Below are 18,922 nucleotides of genomic sequence, written 5' to 3'. Positions count from 1 at the left end.
ACGATTCTCTGTTGGGCACTGTCCTTGGCACTGTTGCATGCTTACAGGTTGGCTGTTAGCCCAGGTCACATCCTATGATGGTTCATTCCTTGTGTAAATTTGACTAAATAATAAGATGCCTAGACAACTAGTTAAAGTGTAACTCTGGGTGTGTCTGTGAAGATGATCCAGAAAGAACAACATCTGAAGGTGACCTGTCCAAGGTAGCAGCCAGCACCATGCAGTCCACTAGGTCCTCTGCAGAGCAGACACTGAGGGTGGGAACCTTCATTCCCTGGGCCCAGGAACTCTATTCCTTGGGCACACTGGAATCAGCACCCTGGGCTCTCAAGTGCTTTGGCCTTTCATCTGTAAAACCAGGTATTTAATACCAGCAAGACAATAGGTCTTGGAACTTTTCAACTTCTGCAATTATCTGAACTGATACTATATATATATATATATATATATATGCATACATTTCCTACATATATTTTCAAGTTTATATATCCATGAAATACACAACTTTTCAACTTCTGCAATTATCTGAACTGATACTATATATATATATATATATATATATATATATATATATATATATATATATATATACATACATTTCCTACATATATTTTCAAGTTTATATATCCATGAAATACACAAATAAATGTATACCTTGTGTCTTAGTCAGAGCTTCTATTTCTACACAAAACAACATGACCAAGCAGCAAGTTGGGGAGGAAAGGGTTTATTCAGCTTATACTTCCACATTGCTGTTCATCACCAGAGGAAGTCAGGACTGGAACCCAAGCAGGTCAGAAAGCAGGAGCTGATGCAGAGGCCATGGAGGGATGTTACTTACTGGCTTGCTCCCCCTGGCTTGCTCAGCTTGCTTTCTTATAGAACCCAGGTCTACCAGCCCAGGGATGGCACCACCCACAATGGGCTGGGCCAGGGATGGCTCCACCCACAATGGGCTGGGCCAGGGATAGCTCCACCCACAATGGGCTGGGCCCTCCCCCCTTGAGAAAATGCCTTACAGCTGGATCTCATGGAGGCATTTCCTCAACTGAGGCTCCTTTCTCTGAGATAACTCCAGCTTGTGTCAAGTTGACAAAAAAATAGCCAGCATACCTTGGATACTGAAGGATGAGTATCATTCATAAATCAGTTACGATTAATATTCAAATGTCTATCATCTATCACCCATCTTATCACCTTTTATCAATGTATCCATCTATCATCTAAATCTCCATTCATCTCTACAACTGGTGTCTGTCTGTCCATCTACTGATCCTCTGTCATCTACCTACCCACATGTCTATTGTGTGCTGCCCATCGGTTGTCCTTCTCTAGAGAACCACCAGCTGACACACCTATTTCCAATCACGTTTAAAACTGTCTGCAGGCACCATACACACGCACATGCCTGTACATGAGCAGGGATGGCTGAAAGAGATAAGATTATGAGTTCAAAGCTAGTTTGGACAGTGTAGCATGTCCAAAACTATTTTAAAAATAAGTCTCTCTATGTTCCTCAGTGTGCCCTGGAGGTTAAAGCGTTCTATTCTACAGTCAGAGAGAACTAGTTGGGGTTGAAGCTGGCCACTGAGGAGCAGCTGTCAGGAATATCTCTTCCTGAGCTAATGTGGGCTCAGATAAAGCTTCTTACAAAGGAGTGCAGACTGACCCAGGGATGTCCCAGCAGGCTCTGCTTTCCACTGCTGTTGGAAATTATATCTCTAGTAGAGCAATTGCTATCAAGGAAACAGCAATCCCACCTCTAAAATACCTTGGAATGTCTTTTGTGTGACCCATGGTAGCAAAATCTCTAGTCCCCATGAGCTCAGTCAGATTGGCTTACAGATAACCTGGTGAAAGTCGAAAGGTATAAATTAAAACCCCAGTACTTCCAGTGGGTTTTGATCTCTTTTAAGCCAACAGCGTTTTCATTCTCCTACTTGATTACTTCAGAGTGACAGGTACTGAATCTCACCAAGCACGTTCTCAAGAGGCTTCCCAAGAACACAGCCGAGGAAGCACAGGTGACCTCTTAAACATAAACTGGACAAAGCTGCAGGAGGGGGATGGGCCCTGGCTAGGGAGCACCTGTCTCCACACGGCCTTGGTGGGGCTAGTCTAGGCAGCAAGCCAAGAGCCAGCCCACTGTACAGGCTGGAAAGGCTAATTTTAATACAGTACATGGAACAGTAAATACACGTGATCCTTATCATGGAGAGTGTTGGGATGAAGTAGGGGGCATCAGGTAGGAATGCGTACGCCTCCACAGATCCCACTAGAGAGGTCTACGGCATGTGAGTATTGTCTTCTCATGAATCCCCCCCCCCCTTTTTGCAGGGGATTGCCTAGAACAGACCCCAGCTCCCTTTCTTGTCTCCTCTGGGCCAACTCCTTCCCCCACTGCCTGCCCTATACCCCTGCTTTCCTCTGCTCTTGTCAAGTGTCTGCAGATAACGAGGCTAATTCATCTTGATTCCTGAGAAGAAGAAACCTTTCCACGGAGCGGTCCTGTGGCTCACAGACCCTCTTTATTACCACACCCTTAATGGGGCCTGAGGCTCATCTTAAAGTGTGTCAGGAACACAGGATTTTTGAGGATTTTTTTTCCTTCTTGCCAAAAAGTATCTCCCTAATTGCCTCCCTCTTCTGCTTGTAAAAAATGGACTTCTTAGTTCATGCTTCTGCATTAGGTATTTTTCCATGTGCATGCAGCCTTAGCTCACCCCGAAGATGTTCCATTAATTATAATTGTGAGCCATATTACAGAAGTGACATGGAGAAGCCATTTCAACAGCTTGAGTATTCGGGTTAAATTATTTCCAAAGCTGTCATTTCCCCGGGAAAGAGAAAAGTGGGAGTTGTTTGTAAGAAGAAAGGTTAACACTACACAATTTATCTAAAATCAAGGGTAGTTCTCTATTTTCTCTTCTTAACTCTTATCCTTTCTATTCCCCACTTTCTGGCTTTTCTCCCTCCCTATTTTCTCTTTAACTTCCTTCTACTTTTCTCTCTCCTCCCTTCACTTCTTCCTTAGCTTCTCCCCCAGTCTCTTCCCTTCCTCCCCTTAAACAATAAACACCAGCTCTAGAGTCACCTGGACCTTCAGCAGTAGATGATCCTGTGATCGTGTGATCGTGTGATCCTCTGATTCTGTGATTGTGTGATCCTGTGATCCTGTGATCCTGTGATCCTGTGATCCTGTGATCCTCTAATTCTGTGGTCCTGTGATTGTGGGTGAGCCTCTTTAGTCTCCAGTTTATGATCCGCAGATAATGACTCTTTGCCATTCCTGGAAGGATCTCGAGTAACCAAGTATCTGATTCGTTCTGAGGTCATCCTAGCAGATGCCATCTGCTTTTGCTATTTATTGTTCTATGGTCATGCACAGGGGAACTGAAGGAAAGTGTGAGAAAGAACAGCATCGTCTCCTCCTTAAAGAAAACCTATCAATGTCTCTAAAATTATCCCTTCACCATAAAAAATGACCTTCAGCGCCTACCTCTCCGAGTCAAACTAACCAATGCCCAGTGCCCCACCCCATAACACCAGCAAGGATTCCAGTCATTTCCAAACACAGAAAACAAATAATTTCTCATAGAGGATGATAAGGGAAGAGAGAGCACATGTCCATGGACAGATGGCCTGCAAGAAAACAGAAATGTGCTTTAATGTTTTAAATGTGCTTGTCTGACTTCATTTTCTGTATGAACACATTTGAACAAGTGGACACAGGGACACACACACACACTGCGGCACTAGTGTGGGGGTCAGAGGACAATCTGGAGAATCAGTCTTCATCTCCCACCTTGTCTGAGACAGGGCTCCTCGTTTGTCATGGCACATACCAAGCCAGCTGACCAGCCTCTGTCTGTCTCTTCTCCTGTCGCCGGCTTCCATCTTACCAGACACACTGGGATTAGTGATATGTGGATTCTAGGGATTGTTGGGTCTTGCACTTACATAGCAAGAGCTTTATGCACTGAGCCATCTCTCCCATCCCTGTCCCACTGTGATGTAGAGAAAGGCAGAGCTGACTCTTCTCATAGCCCAGAGCTGTGGCAAAAGTGGGTATTGCTGCCTCTTTAAAGCAGGGAATGAACACAGAAATTTCAGAGACCAGAAAAATGCATCTTCCCTAATTGCTGTAGCTTATCCATATAAAGTAAAACAAACAGGAAATCTGTTTCCTCTGTAACAGTTGCAGGAGACACAAGCTGGCATAATATTAAAACACGCGGTGTATTTTCTAGGCTGAAGAAGAGAGAAATGGCTGGCGGAGACAAGCCCTGAGTATGATAAGCAGTTACAAAGTCAGGAGGCGAAGCCTGAACTTAGGCAGCCAGACACTTTCACCTTCCACCTCCTCATTAGCTCTGGGAGGCAGCGCAGGGATCTGGTGCAAGCTTTCCCACTGGGATTTGAATACTTTATCTCTTCCTACTTGTCTGCTACTTAGTTACTCAAGCGTGCAGACTGGATATCTCCCTTGATCAATTCAAGAGCCAAGAGGGCAAACATGAGCCATCTGACATTTTCAATCCCTTCGCCGCGTCTCCGCTCTACTGCAGCGACAGCGGACAGTGGTCCAAGACAGTCAGCTCAATTAGCACTGTGCAGAGCTTGATTGAGAAGCAGAGTTCCTCTCTCTCCTCACCCCCCCCCCCTTTTATAAGGCTAACTAGGAATAAAAAGAGCAGGGGTTACATGTTTCTTCCTGAGCCAAGGTTTCAAGACCCCACAGCAAGCTGGCCCAGAGGCAGGCTGCTAATTAAATTAGGTGTCTTGCATTAAACACTGCCACAGGTGCGGAGCCTTGATGTTGGGAACACATTGCAGAAGCCTCCCCAGCTTAGCTTTCTGGGGCTTAGAGGCCTGGGAAGTATAGCATCTCAGGTTGTAGTCTTTCAAGCAATTGCTCCTATGCAGAAGAAAGGCATCTCTGCCATCTTTCAGGGGAGACTTCAACTTATTAATTTCACAAAACTACATCTCTTCTTTGTTCCTAGTGAAACAGAAAACAGTAAGATCGATACAACGAATCAGGAAAGGGTGATGCCAGCCATGGTGGGTAATATTCGAACATTAGTTAACTTTAAGGGTCTTTTGTTTGTTGTTTGTTTAAATTCATGCTCTCAATACCATTTCAAAAGCAGGTCTCCAGCTGCTTTTACAATTGTTTGTTTATTCATTTATTTATTTAGTATAATCCTGTGGGCACGTACGTGTCTGTGTGCATATCACAGCACACACGAGGATCAGAAGGCAACTTTTGGAAGTCAATTGTCTCCGCCGTGTGGACTCAGGTTCATAGGCTGTCAGCAGAAATCCCACAGGCAGTTTTGAAACTGGAGCCTACATCTGGATGCCCGGGGGGCTTAGTAGAGCACCTCCAGAGCTACGGCATCAAGCTGTGGGTGAAAGTTCTGAAAAGACTTGCGCCTTGCACTGGACCTTCTTCAAGGGCGGCTGGCTGGCTGAGCCCTCGGTGATGTGGAGCAGTTGGGATGTTGAAGCCCAGGCCAAGCTGTGCTGCAGTATTTTTACCCCCTTTAGTAGCCATTTCTTGCCCTGCTGAGCACCTGCCAGATACTTTGTGCCCTGGGTAAACCCCGAAAGGACATACAAATAGACCCAAGCAAGGGGAGGCCTAAGGACAGCTGCTGGCACCTTCTGCAGCTTTCCCTGCATTGCTATACCCAGTGTGCTTAAGGTTTCCACCAACACAGTTTAAAAGTTGGAAGACAGTGTGTGGGATCTGTGCTGCCCTGTAGCTGTGCTCCCAGGCTGTAGTCATCACAGTTGGTTCCAAAATAAAGTGACATGAAAGTTGTTGCTCGGCATCTACAAAGCGCTGGAGCAGGGGCCAGGGCCAGTTCCCAGAAGTTGGTGCTGCTGGTCCCAGAACTGCGGCTCCAGATGCGTGTAGGACATGAGCCTCACTGCACGGGTGTGCAAAGACCAGTGTTGCTGCGGGGCCTGTTTTACCACTAGCACTTAGCCTTCCGATCATTAGAGACTCCGTATGAAAATGGAGGCTCTCGTCCTTACCTCATGGGGACACCCAAGGGAGCAATGACGCTTGGTACACACTGCCTAGCACAGTGGCCTTCGTGTGACAGCTTCTCCAAGTGAGCTTGCCATAGCTCTGCTGCTGGGAGAAGAGCGGCGCAAGCCCAAGGGACCAACCATTTTGAGAATGCAAACAAGATGGTTGCAGCTTCAGAAGATGGAGGTACAGGAAACACGAGCCCTGAATTACGTGATCAGGCAATGGAAGTTATTAATACAAAGCACAGGAAAAGTCACACAAAGACGTTGTTTTATCTGGACACAATCCGGACACAGTTCAAACCAGATTCACAATGCAGGTTGACAATTCACATCAGACGTAAGTACTGTGACGGGCAAGCATCGTCAGCTTGACTAGATTTAGAGTCACCATCACATTTCTGGGTGTGTCTATGAGGGAATTTGCAGAAAAGGTTAAGTTAGGAAAGAAAACCTGCCCGTGGCTATGGTTTCTAAGGAGAAAACAAGCTGAACAAACACCGGCATTCATCTCAAACTGCTTCCTGACTGTGGAGGCCATGGCCTGCCACCTAGCACTGCCATGAACCCTCACTGTGATTGGCTGTGCTCTTATCTAGATGGCCCCCTCACCATGATAGACTGTGTGCACTTAAACTGTAAGCCACAGTAAACTCTTATCCCTTAAATTGATAATTTTCAAGCATTGTGTCATAGTGATGAAACATGTCGTACTCTGGGTCACCTCACTTCACATGCCACAATGCCCTTGGCTCTTAAGGAACCCACCTTCCCCACAACCAAGCTGACAGGACACAACCTGTGCACACCTCACCTGTGGCAAGACTTGCCCTTCTTCCTTTGTTATTGAATAGCCCTGCTGTTCCACATCTTACAGGCCGTAGAAATGGCCTGTACAGCAAACCGCTGCCCACAAGAAGATCAAAGCCAGGCATTGCTGGCTCTGTTCTCCACAGCACCCACTGTCGTCAGGCATGCGAGCCCCTGAAGCCTCTGAAGAGAACCTACAACAACAAGAAGCCTGGACCTCAGGGACCAGCTAAGCTACATGAGGGCTAGGGGCTCGGAGAGGTACGGGGACTTCCTCGCGTGTTTGCAAAGCCACAATTGAACTTCGGACTGAGCTCAGGTTCCTTGGTGAGAGGCAGTATGCAAACAGATTAGATTTGGGGTACAAATCCCCTTTTATGCTATTTACAGGAGACTGCGGGTCCACTCGGATGAGCTAACCGGTGACTGAGCAGGCGCGGCCCTGAGCAAGGCCGAGAACATACATGGCCGTGATGCTGTTGGAACCTCTGCGTTCCCTTTGTTCTGTCTTCACACTTCAGTCTCTTTAACACGCTGATGAGGACAGGAAAGCTCTAAGGAAGGGCAGGAACCCCAGACCACCCTGCGAATGTCTTTGCTGGAGCCAAAAGCTCAAAAGAGTTCTGCCCACCCTGGCAGCGCCCCCTTTCTGAAAGCAGCAGATGAGGGTGTGGAACTGAGAGGTTTCAGACTATAGAATGGCTGAGCTAAGTGGGTTGGTCAGTTCACCCCTCCAGTGTTCACCCCAGCTTCTGCCATAAGGCCTTTGTAAAGCTCTCTGACCTTCAGCTTGATGACTCCCGAACACTGAGAATTTATTCCTGCTGTGCTCCTCACCTGTGCCCCCCACGTGTTCCCACCCACAACTTTATAACAAACTTCTCTCTAAAGCACACCGTGTGTGCTCCATGAGTTTCATTTATCAAATTTACAAGACAGGAATCCGAAGGCACCAACTCACTGAAATGTGTGCCCAGGAGCATCCGGATACTCTAAGGTAAAACCCTACCTAAGAGCCTACAGAGGCTCCTTCGGTCTCAAAAACACCTCCAGATTTTCCGCATATCATTGTCATGACATGTTGAACTTGACTGTGCCCTGTACACGCTCTGGTCACTAACAAACCTAGGATGCAGGTGATAAGCACTTTCTGTGCCCTGGGTTCCCACACATAGAAGACTTACTTTTGTTTTCTGTTTTCAGGATGTCTCTCATCCTAGTGATCAATGTGCTCAGAGCTCTGTCTCACTAGGATATTAGCACTGACACTTCACCTCATCTCCAGCTTGGCCAGTGTTGCTCTGCAGGTGGGAAGGAATCCCTCCGCTGCCCTTCAGAAGTTTGCTCATTTGCATGAAATGAGGGACTTCTTGACATTGCCCTGGACTCTGGTCCTCCCTTAAGTTCCTCTCCTGGGGCTCCTCCTCTTTTTATAGCACTTCTGGCCTCTCAGAGGGTTGATGTATGCAATGTACTTTCATTATTCCTGTCTTTAACCCTTTATCATCATTAAACATGAGATGCATGAATTTTAAAATTCCAGCCCAGAAGAGCAAGAAATAAACACTCATGTGAGGTCTGCCCATCCTACAAGCTATGATTCTGTACCATGACCAAAGGGCCAGGAGATTGGGAAGCCTCCACATTAAAACAAATACGGCATAGCAGGCATCTGGTGTTTGTTTGCCGAGTTTTGCAGACAGACAAAGTTTCCTTGTTGGTCAGAGAAACTGGACATATGGCCCAGAGGAGAACTGGATCATCACTTGGAAGAGTCCTGTAGTGACCAGAATGCACAAAAGCTGGAGAGGTATGATAGCATCCTGTAAAGCAAGCATTCAGGAGGCAGAGGCAGGGCATCCCTCGAGAAGGTGGTTGCCTAAATAGTTGGAATTGGTAAGTTCTGAGTGCAGTGAGAGATTCTACCTCAATAAGCAAAGCAGAGAGACACCAAGGACAGCATTGGGTATCAACTTCCAACCTTTGCACACACCTGCATCCACATGAATGTGAGCACACACACACACACACACACACACAGAGAGAGAGAGAGAGAGAGAGAGAGAGAGAGAGAGAGAGAGAGAAGCACAGACAAACTCACCATACTACATATGCACTTACATGTACCAAAAGAAGGTTTCTGGTGTCCAAATATTCACCAAAAATATTCCACCTATTGGAACACGGAATTAATGCACTCTTTGGACAAGTTTAGCTGGTCAAATCTATGCAAAGCAAGCACATTTTTAAAATTCCAGTAATTAAAATAATTGGCTGGCTGCAGAGACTGTCCCTGTTAATTGGTCTCCACTGAAGAAACATTAAGCTTTAGGGAGAATGCATGTTTAATGGAAGTAACAAGTTATTAATACACATGGAAAATTCGGCAGAACGTGCAATAGCAGGTACTGTATGCTTCAAGATGCCAGTGGAGCCTAAATTAGCTTGTTGCTGCTTCTCCTACTTTATCCATTAAGCTGTTAACTGATTTAAAATATTAATACAACTCAAGAATCATAGAGAAAAGCTATGTTGGCAATTTTTTCTGTCAAATATCACTGCTGTATTAGGTGTGATTAATCATGATATAAACACATCCTGTAGTTATTCAGAACTGCCTTGACCAGCCAGCAAGAGCTTGCAAAACTTCGTGAGTTCTTTTCTGTGAAGATGGCAACCCTTCTTTATCCCATATAATTCTAAGTAAACGTCTTAAAGCCTTCAGAGCTCTGATTCCTCATCATTTGTAGATTCCACGAAGTCCTCTTTCCCTATCACATTAACTTACATTTTTTTATTTGTAAAACATTAATAACTGCAAAAATAACAAGTGGCTATTAAAAATCTGGGTCTCCAACAAGAAGATGGCAGGTTGTCCGCACACTCACAGGAGCTGCCCCACACTGCTGGCTGGAACAGGAATCTTATCACAGAGCAAACAGCTCGGAAATGAATGTTTGCTGTCACATTGAGCTTCTGCCCACAGAGCCTCTGGAGAGCTAGGATAAGCCATGCGTGTGCTGTGCTGAGTGTGTTTTTAGCCAGGCTTCCTGTCCCTCTTTCTCTCTCTTTGAAGGTCTAGGGAGAGACCTGTGACCTTTTCTTTCCATTCTTTTTCCTCTCCACAGTTGTTCTCAACCTGTGAGCAGCAACTCCTGTCACTGGGCCCACCTAAGGCCTTCAGAAAGCAGTTGCAAAATCATAGTTACAGAGCTGTAGTGAAAACAGTGTTATGGTTGAGGCACTGGGGTCACTGCCAACAAGGAAGTGAATACAATGTTATGTTTAGGGTCACCACAGGCTGAAGTATATAGAATGCTATAGTTGGGGTTAATGCCACATGAGGTAGTTTCTACAATGTTGGGTTAGAGGTTACCATAACACAATGAAGTGTCTACAGTGTTACAACTGGAGTCACCACCACAGGAGGAAGTGTCTACAGTGTTACAACTGGAGTCACCACCACAGGAGGAAGTGTCTACAGTGTTACAACTGGCATACAATGTTACATTGGGGGTCAGCACCACATGAGAAAATGTTTTAAAGAATCACACCATTAGGGAAGTTGAGAACCACTACTCTACACAAGTTCCCAGTCTAATATTCTTTGTGTAAAGGTTTTACTTGAATAATAACTGTTGGGAATTGTTATTTGGCAAAGTCCTGGTATTCCTCGACGGTTCCCTCAATGTAACAACTTCTGAATTGGCTGCAGTAGAACAGAAAGCAGGAAACTGGCACCTATCCAGGCCCCCTCAGAGGTGACCAGGCCATAGGGATTTCAGCCCCTCTGATAAGGTTAATGAAAGAAGCATCAAATCAGACAGCCCCCTCCCCCTGCTGACCCACCCCTGTGATAAAATGGAGACTAGGTCTTCACAAGACACCAGACTTGCTGAATCCTTGATCTTGGATGCCCTAATCTCCTAACATCAAAGAAGTAGAAATACACTGGTATAATTAACAAATCTACAGTGTTTGGTACAGCAGCATAAAGACAGCCCAGCCCTGTCTTAAAGGATCCAAGAGTCCATAAACCTCTCATTTTAACAAAGGCAACAGATGAGGTAGAATGAAAACCGGCGTGGAAGAGAAATGGATTCTCAGTCTGCAATCCTTACTCTCTTTGCTTTCTAAAGTTTCACACAACTTAACTGTTGCCTTGACCCATCTGTGAACTCTTCCTTGCTCTTCCTTGAAGCTGAAATAAGAGAAGAAATGGCACTAACAAGAGCCCCCCTTTTTTAAATGCCACTAAAAGGAGAATGACTGTGTTAAATGCCAATAACAAGACCATTGAGATGTTAAAATCTCTTCATAACCATTTTAAGACAATTGTGTTAAACCCTCATTTAAGCTTCAGCCGTGGAAAGCATTCCGTCTTCACTGTTAGCATTTTTATGATCCAAAAAAAAAAAAAAAAAAAAAAAAAAAAAAAAAAAAAAAAAATTCTCCTTCTTGGAAAAGTTGAATTTATGAATATTTTGTGCTTAAGAATACTTGAAAATTTTATTGATTCTCTTAGTTTTCAAGTAAGTAATGTTATTAAAATAAGGATTATATTAGAAGCTTGCTGTTTTTAAAATAGGAGATTCAAGTTGAACATGGACGAAGCATGCGTCAGCTGTGATGTGGATAAACAAAGAGGGAAAATGAAGGTTGTGCTGAAGACAGTAGAAGCTAACGGTGAAACTGGACATTAGGTTCATTAACTGATGCACTATAAAGGGCTCAGCCTCATCCACCCACTAAGCTTAAGTCACTTCATTCACTTGTCTAAGAAGCAACAGAGATCAGAACAGCCAGAGTGACACCGTACAGGCAGAGTCTGGTCAGGACTCCGGACACCAGAAGCACCGATTTATAATGGCCTGCACTGGTGACGACTACAATATTAGATAAATAGACAACAAGTAGAAAAGTTTAACTCGCAGCATAGGATCATCAAGCTTACAGAGGGGACCTGGGCAAAGTGAGTGACGCGGGCAATCATCCCTCACTCTTGATGCTGAGCCAGGACGACGGGCAGAGAAGTTCAAGACCATGCTGGGCTAGACCACACACACATACACACCACACACACCACACACACACCACACACACACCACACACACATACACACACACATACATACCACACACACACACACACATACACACACACACTCACACACACACCACACACACATACACACACACATACATACCACACACACCACACACACACCACACACACACCACACACACACCACACACACATACACACACACATACGCACACATACATACCACACACACACACACACACATACGCACACATACATACCACACACACACACACACACACACATACGCACACATACATACCACACACACACACATACACACCATACACACACACACACACATACGCACACATACATACCACACACACACACACACACATACGCACACATACATACCACACACACACACATACACACCATACACACACACACACACACATACACACACACACACACACCACACACACACACACACACCACACACACACACACACACACAAAGTTGGCAGATGGCACTGAGGAAATTACACAGGACTGGACAGCTACAAGCGAAGGGTAGAAAGGTCTGTCTCAGAGCTTTGCCAGGCTCATGGCTCATTTGGAGGTCAGGCATGAAAATGTCTGCATTGCCTTTGCTACTAGAGTTTGTGTCAGGATCACAGTACAGGGTGTGAGTGTGTGCATGAGAGTGTATCTGCGTGTGTGTGAGTATGTGTGTGTATGTGAGAATCTATGAGTGTGTGAGTGGATGTGCGTGGGTTTATGAATATGTGTGTGATTGCATGTCTGTGAGTGTTTATAAGAGAGTTTGGAGTGTGTATGTTTTTGGGTGAATGTGGGTGAGTATGCCTGTGTGAGTGTGTGAATGTACCTTTGATATGAGTATTTGTGAACATGTATATATGTGAGTGTGTGTGTGTATGTGAGTATATATGTGAGCATATGTGTGTGTATATGGGTGTGTATGTAAGTGTGTATGTGATTGTGAGTATATATGTGAGCATATGGGTGTGTATGTAAGTGTGTGTGTGATTGTGTCTTTGTTGTGACTAATTATGAATATGTATATATGTGAGGTGAGTGTGTGTGTGTTTGTGTGTGTGTTTGTGTCTGTATGTGTGTGTGTGTTTGTGTGTATGTGGTATGTGTGTATGCATTTGTGTGTGTGTTTGTGTGTGTGTGTGCGCACACGCGTGCGCACATGCGCTTACACATAGGTAACCCCACACTGAAGCAGAACTGTGCTGCTGTCTGTCGGCACCATTTCCCATGTCGGCTGTCCTGGCTCCACATCTTGAATGTCACCAGTTTGTTCTTCCCCGTTTATGAAAGGGAAGGAACAGTAGTGACTCTTGCATGGCTTATTAAGGCCTGATAAGTAAAGTCATCCAGGAATACGTGCAGAACAAGTGAACAGTCAAAGCGTTGTAGGTTAAAGTTGGCTGTCACTCAGATTCTACATCGGTGGTGGGGACCGTGGCCACAGAGCAGCAGATGGTGAGGAGTTCGGTTTTGTTTTCTAAGTTCTGGTGCCCAGTGCATGTTTGCAGGTATTTCAAATGTGTGTGTCGGGGGGGGGGGTGACAGAAGACTTCTAACATGTAGTGACTTAGTTTTGAGTTTGTTAAGCAGGCCCTGATGCTTAGAATAGAGATTTGATAATTTCAGGTCTGTATTAACTGAAGGGTTCTGTTCATTCTGGACAATTATCGGTCCTTTAACCAATGTCAGAGGTGTGTGTGTGTGTGTGTGTGTTTTATGTGTGGTGTGTGTGGTATGTGGTGTGTGTGTGTATGGTATGTGTGGTGTGTTTGTGTATGTGTGTGTATGTGTGTGTGTGGTATGTGTGGTGTGTGTATGTGTGTGTGTGTGTGTGTGTGTGGTATGTGTGTGTGGTGTGTGATATGTGTATGTGTGTGTGAGTAATGTGTGGTGTGTGTGTGTGTGTTGTGTGTGTACATTCATGTATGCATGTGTGTGTGTGTGTGTGTGTGTGGTAAGTGTGTGGGGTGTGTGATATGTGTATGTGTGTGTGTGTAATGTGTGGTGTGGTGTGTGTGTGTGTTGTGTGTGTACATTCATGTATGCATGTGTGTGTGTGTGTGTGTGTGTGTGTGAACAGCATACAGAACCTCTGCCAACTCCGGGGTAAACTTTGGTGTTCAGGGGGACAATAAAAGCTTCTGCTGTATTTTAGAACTTGTGTAGTGTTTGTGAGAATACTGATCTTTGAGAGGGGATTTCATTAGAAACTGGGATTATCCGTCTCTCAAAAGGAAAACCAGCTTATAAAAAGTTGGGCTGCCTGTCAACTCCTTGACAAGAGAATTTCTACCCTGCTTTCCAGCCCCTGGCAAATATCAACCCTCGGGGACACTGCTGTCCCTGTATAATAGTTTGAAGAGGACAGAGGGACCTTTGGGTCTGCAGCATCCCTGCAGACACTAATGTCTTATCACTTACTTTTTCCTCTGGACACTCCCTGTAGCCAGCCAATGCCGATGAGTCCTATGGGCTGCTCAGAATGACACGGAACAGCCACCCCAAGATGGACTGTCACCTCCCAAGTGTAGCAGAAACCAGCATTGGAGCCACGATCTCACTTGTCAGTTTCACAGTCATCGAGCTTGGGCCACGCACCACACATTTCTTGGCAGAGAAATGGACAACAGTCCCCGGGATCAGGCCCCCCTCTCTCATGGAGCCGCTGGTCTCCAGGAAGTCAGCCTGTGGTACATGAAATGCACTTTCTTGGACCTACAACACTTCTCTCTTTACAGAATCTCACATGTACATTCTGATAGGAGGTGGGACTGATTCTGGGAGGTAAGGTCTGACAGCCGAAGATTCAGCATTAAAATCCCCTTAAAGGGAGGGAAAACCTCCATTTCACCATGAGATTAAACTTTGTTGTTTCTTTCTAGTAGATTTCCCCCAGACTTTCATATTAAGAAATATATATTTTCATTATTGTGGTAGGTAATCTGATTGTGGAGTTGACAGGGTCTAGAATCACCAAGGAAACTAATATTTGGGCATATTTGTGAGAGTGTTACTACATTAGGTCAGCCGAGGTGAATCCATCCTAAATGTCATGGGCGGAATAAGACGGAAGGCCAGCTGAAGACGTGGATTTATTTCTCTTTACTTCCTGACTGTGGACACAGTTTGATCTTTAGCCTCATGTTCCTGTCACCATGCCCTCCCTGTGAAGGACTGTCACCATGACCTACCCATGAAGGACTGTCACCCATCTAAGTATAACCAAAATTAGCCCTCCTTGCCTTAAGTTGCTTCCTGTTGATGACTCTGGCATAGCTTTCAACCTGAGGTGTCAGACTCTTCTTCAGCAACTGACCCGTTCACTTGTAGACTTTAAAGAGACTGTCAGACTGGAGTCCTCAGGCCAAGTCTGCCAACACATGCATTGTTTAACACAAGTTATATGGCTGCAACAGAACCAGGTCAGTGTTGCCTGTGGCTGCTTCACCCATAACAGAAGGGTGGGTGCTGCAAACAGTATTTCAGAAAGACTAAGCTCTAGTCCTTCCCAGAGACATTGCTGAGCCTCGTTTCTTAATGCTCACTGGCTATCAGAGCTCTGGTGGTGCACACGGGCACTGGATAGGCCACGGTTCCTTCCCCAGATAACGGCGGCCACTGCACGAAAACCTTCATGGGCCACTCATTTATTTGGCATCAAATATCACTTTAATACTATGGAGACAAAAATATTTTAACAGTGAACCTCAGGCCAAGAGGCACGGGAAGCACACAGCTCTTCCAGACATCTGTACCAGGACTCTCCGAACACGTTTGCGAAACCACTTAGTGCTTGTGCAGTGTACGTCTAAGTTTGTCTGTGTTTAAATAGGAGTTACAGAAATGGTTTCTACCGTTACACAGCAGAACCTTCTATGATAAAATGCTCAGGGGCTGCGTACTGTGGGGTTCCACAATGAAGTCCTCAGAGTGAACACATTTGGTCTCCTGCTGCCTGGGCTGGGGGCGGGATATGAGTTCCTGTGTGGAAAATGTTCTCCAGTGAAGGCAGCACGTACCCAGTGTTAAAGAGAGACTGCACGGCTGTGGGGACCAAGAGTCCTGTTCCTTCCCCAACTCCTTCACTGCCTGTGGCTCCCCTAAGAGGCTGTGTGGTGCAACGGCTTTTCTCTCAGCCCACAGTGTTGTTCTCAAAGTGTGCCCCAACAAATACACAGTCACTGAAGTACTTCTCAGGACCCTGACCTCAGAATCTACTGTCAAAGGTACAAGTCCAAGCTTTTCTTAACTTTAAAAAAATATTGTATTTTTTCTTTAAACTTAGATTTCTATCCCACTTTTCAAATGTTCTGAGAATCTCTCTCTATTCTGTTTTTGTTAATACTCTTCCTGGCATATTTCTCCGCCACTAAACTAATATATATGTTAAATTTTAATTTTAAAAAATCCCCATGACCACGAGGCTTTTTTGTATTAAATTTCTTCTAGACTGAGCACCACTGGGATTATTAGAAGTTCACATTTGATCAAGATCACATACATGCACCATAAATTTTAATAAATATCGCACATAAAAACTTAAAAGTCATATCTCTGAGAATGAGTGACTTCGATTTCTAATTAGTTTTTGTGATCATGAACAAATATTATTTACTTCTAAAATGAGAGTGTTCAGCATCAGTTTTATCCATTTGGGGTTTTAGTTTTATAGATGTAAAAACACAATATTTATGCACATCACATAAGTAGAAAGCTACGATGGAGCTTGCAACATCGTATAGCAAAACACTTCATAGAAACTCCCTGTGGCTGATTTAACTAAATTCACCAGAAAATAAAGAACGACAAGATATATTTTCTAATACAGTATCATCTGAAGGCTCAGTCTGGTCCTCAGTCAGTTTTGTAGGAAACAAACAGCTGCAGCTATTCCAGACGGTTCTGTTAATCATCCATTAAAGACAGCCCCTCAACATATACCACATTTCACCTCTTGGTCTAAACTGCGTCATGCGATGACCAGCCAACCACAGTAAATAGAAAGTGGGTGACGACTCAGCTTCTGTGCTCAAGGAAGTGTAGTGGACAGAGAATGTGGACAACTGTGACCACAGGCTAGCTGTGAGGTCATTCTAAGACAATGTGCCCCTGGAGGTCCAGCCTTGGCAATAAACCATGAAAAGATATGTCACCCCTCGGGGATGTTTTCACAACAGCTTGAAGGTTTCTCTGTTACAACAATATCCAGACCTCTGACAACCTAGAAGGTTTCTCCCATAATGTATGACTCCTTACTACATTTTAATTGTAAGCATGCACTAAATAAAACCAGGAGACATCAGCAAAGCAGTAAGGTTGCCTCTTAGAATTTTCTCTGTACCTCCTTTTCATTTTAAAAATGGGTATACTGCCACTTTCCAAAATACTGTAAGGGTCACACAGATGGCTAAAGAGTCTGCGCAGTCTGGAAGAAATTATATATATATATATATATATATATATATATATATATATATATATATGCATATATATATGCATGTGATTATCAACTACCCACACTTTCATCTCTTAAGATGAGTCCCCAGTTATTGTAGTGGGCATAGTGCTCCCATCCTTGGGTGTATCTGGAGAAAGAAAATTAAACAAAGAAAAAACCAAGGAAGAGTTAGGTAGAGTGGTTTTTGAAGGATTAGTTTGGAAGTGATTCTTACAGAGTTCTGGCTTTATTTATTCCCATTCTCTTGCACCTCTTTTGTAAACCATAGTGACAGAGAATTTCTTTTTCATGACAAAACTGAGTGTAGAGACGGACTGGGGGAAATATTACTCGAGGTCACAGCAAAGTCTCCAGAGCGTCCTTGAGCCTGTTCAAATATTTCACCCACTAAACACATTCCTTTGAGATTTTCTCTTCTTTGTTCAAACAATCATTTTCCAAGGGCACGAATGGTGGCAAATTATTGATCGTAAGGAGGGTAGAGGACTCACCTATGCTGTAAATTTACTTCAGTGAAGTTTATAAAGTGACAGGAAAGGCTTTCTTCAAAATTCAATCATAAAACCCAATTCTTCCTAAGTTCTCTTGACTGTCTGTCATCTCCTAAACCATGTAAAACTCCTTGTTCTTTGGTGAGCACTAGATGAAGGCACACACACACACACACACATACACACACACACACTGTTAGAAGATGTATTAGTAAGATGTTTACTCCTCCAACAGAAACTTGTGGAGACCAGCACTGAGTGTCTTAGTCTAGAGCATTCCTAGACATAATGTCCAGTGTGTCCAAAGCTTGTCTAAGGTAGAAGTTATGTGACCTGAGATTGACTGTGACTTCGGGCAGGCACTTAACTACACTGACCTCCCATTTATGCTTGTCAATAAAGTGGTGTGATAGTTTTCTTCTCTGGCTTTAGCTCAGAAATCTAGAAGATGAATGCAGAGGAACTCAGTCAGTCTGCAAGATCATGCACTCAAAAGTACAGCCCAATAAGGCTGCCCTCCTCTATCTGCTCCTGTCATTCAAATTCTGCAAGAAAATAGCACAAAACATCTTAAAAGTCTACTCCTCTTTTTCAAGAAAACTCTCCTGTCAAGCCTGCAAATGTATTGTCTTTTTAAATAATGAATAAACTATGGGGAAAAATCAGTTTTGCTAAGCATAATTTTATTGGTGTAATATTTGCAGAGATAAAATTTACTCAATCAAAACATCACAACACTGAATTTCACAGTTAAACCCACATGCAGATTGTAGAATTACACTACAGGCTGGGCTGATGGAAGGTGTTAAATATAAAAATAATCCAATGCGATTTCCATTTAACACATCGCACAAAACTCATTTTTCAAAGTGATTAAAGAGTTTGCGATCTTTCTCCTCAGTACTGTGTTTAAAGTACGCTGTGGCACAGGGGCAAGTCCTGTAGAGCTCTTGCGGATGAGGAACACATGGATCCAGATGTGGAGCAGATGAGACCCAGCTGCAGACCT

This window comes from Micromys minutus (assembly GCF_963924665.1).
Source record: "Micromys minutus genome assembly, chromosome: 4".
In the NCBI taxonomy this organism is placed as follows: Eukaryota; Metazoa; Chordata; class Mammalia; order Rodentia; family Muridae; genus Micromys; species Micromys minutus.
This window is presented reverse-complemented; position numbering follows the sequence as displayed.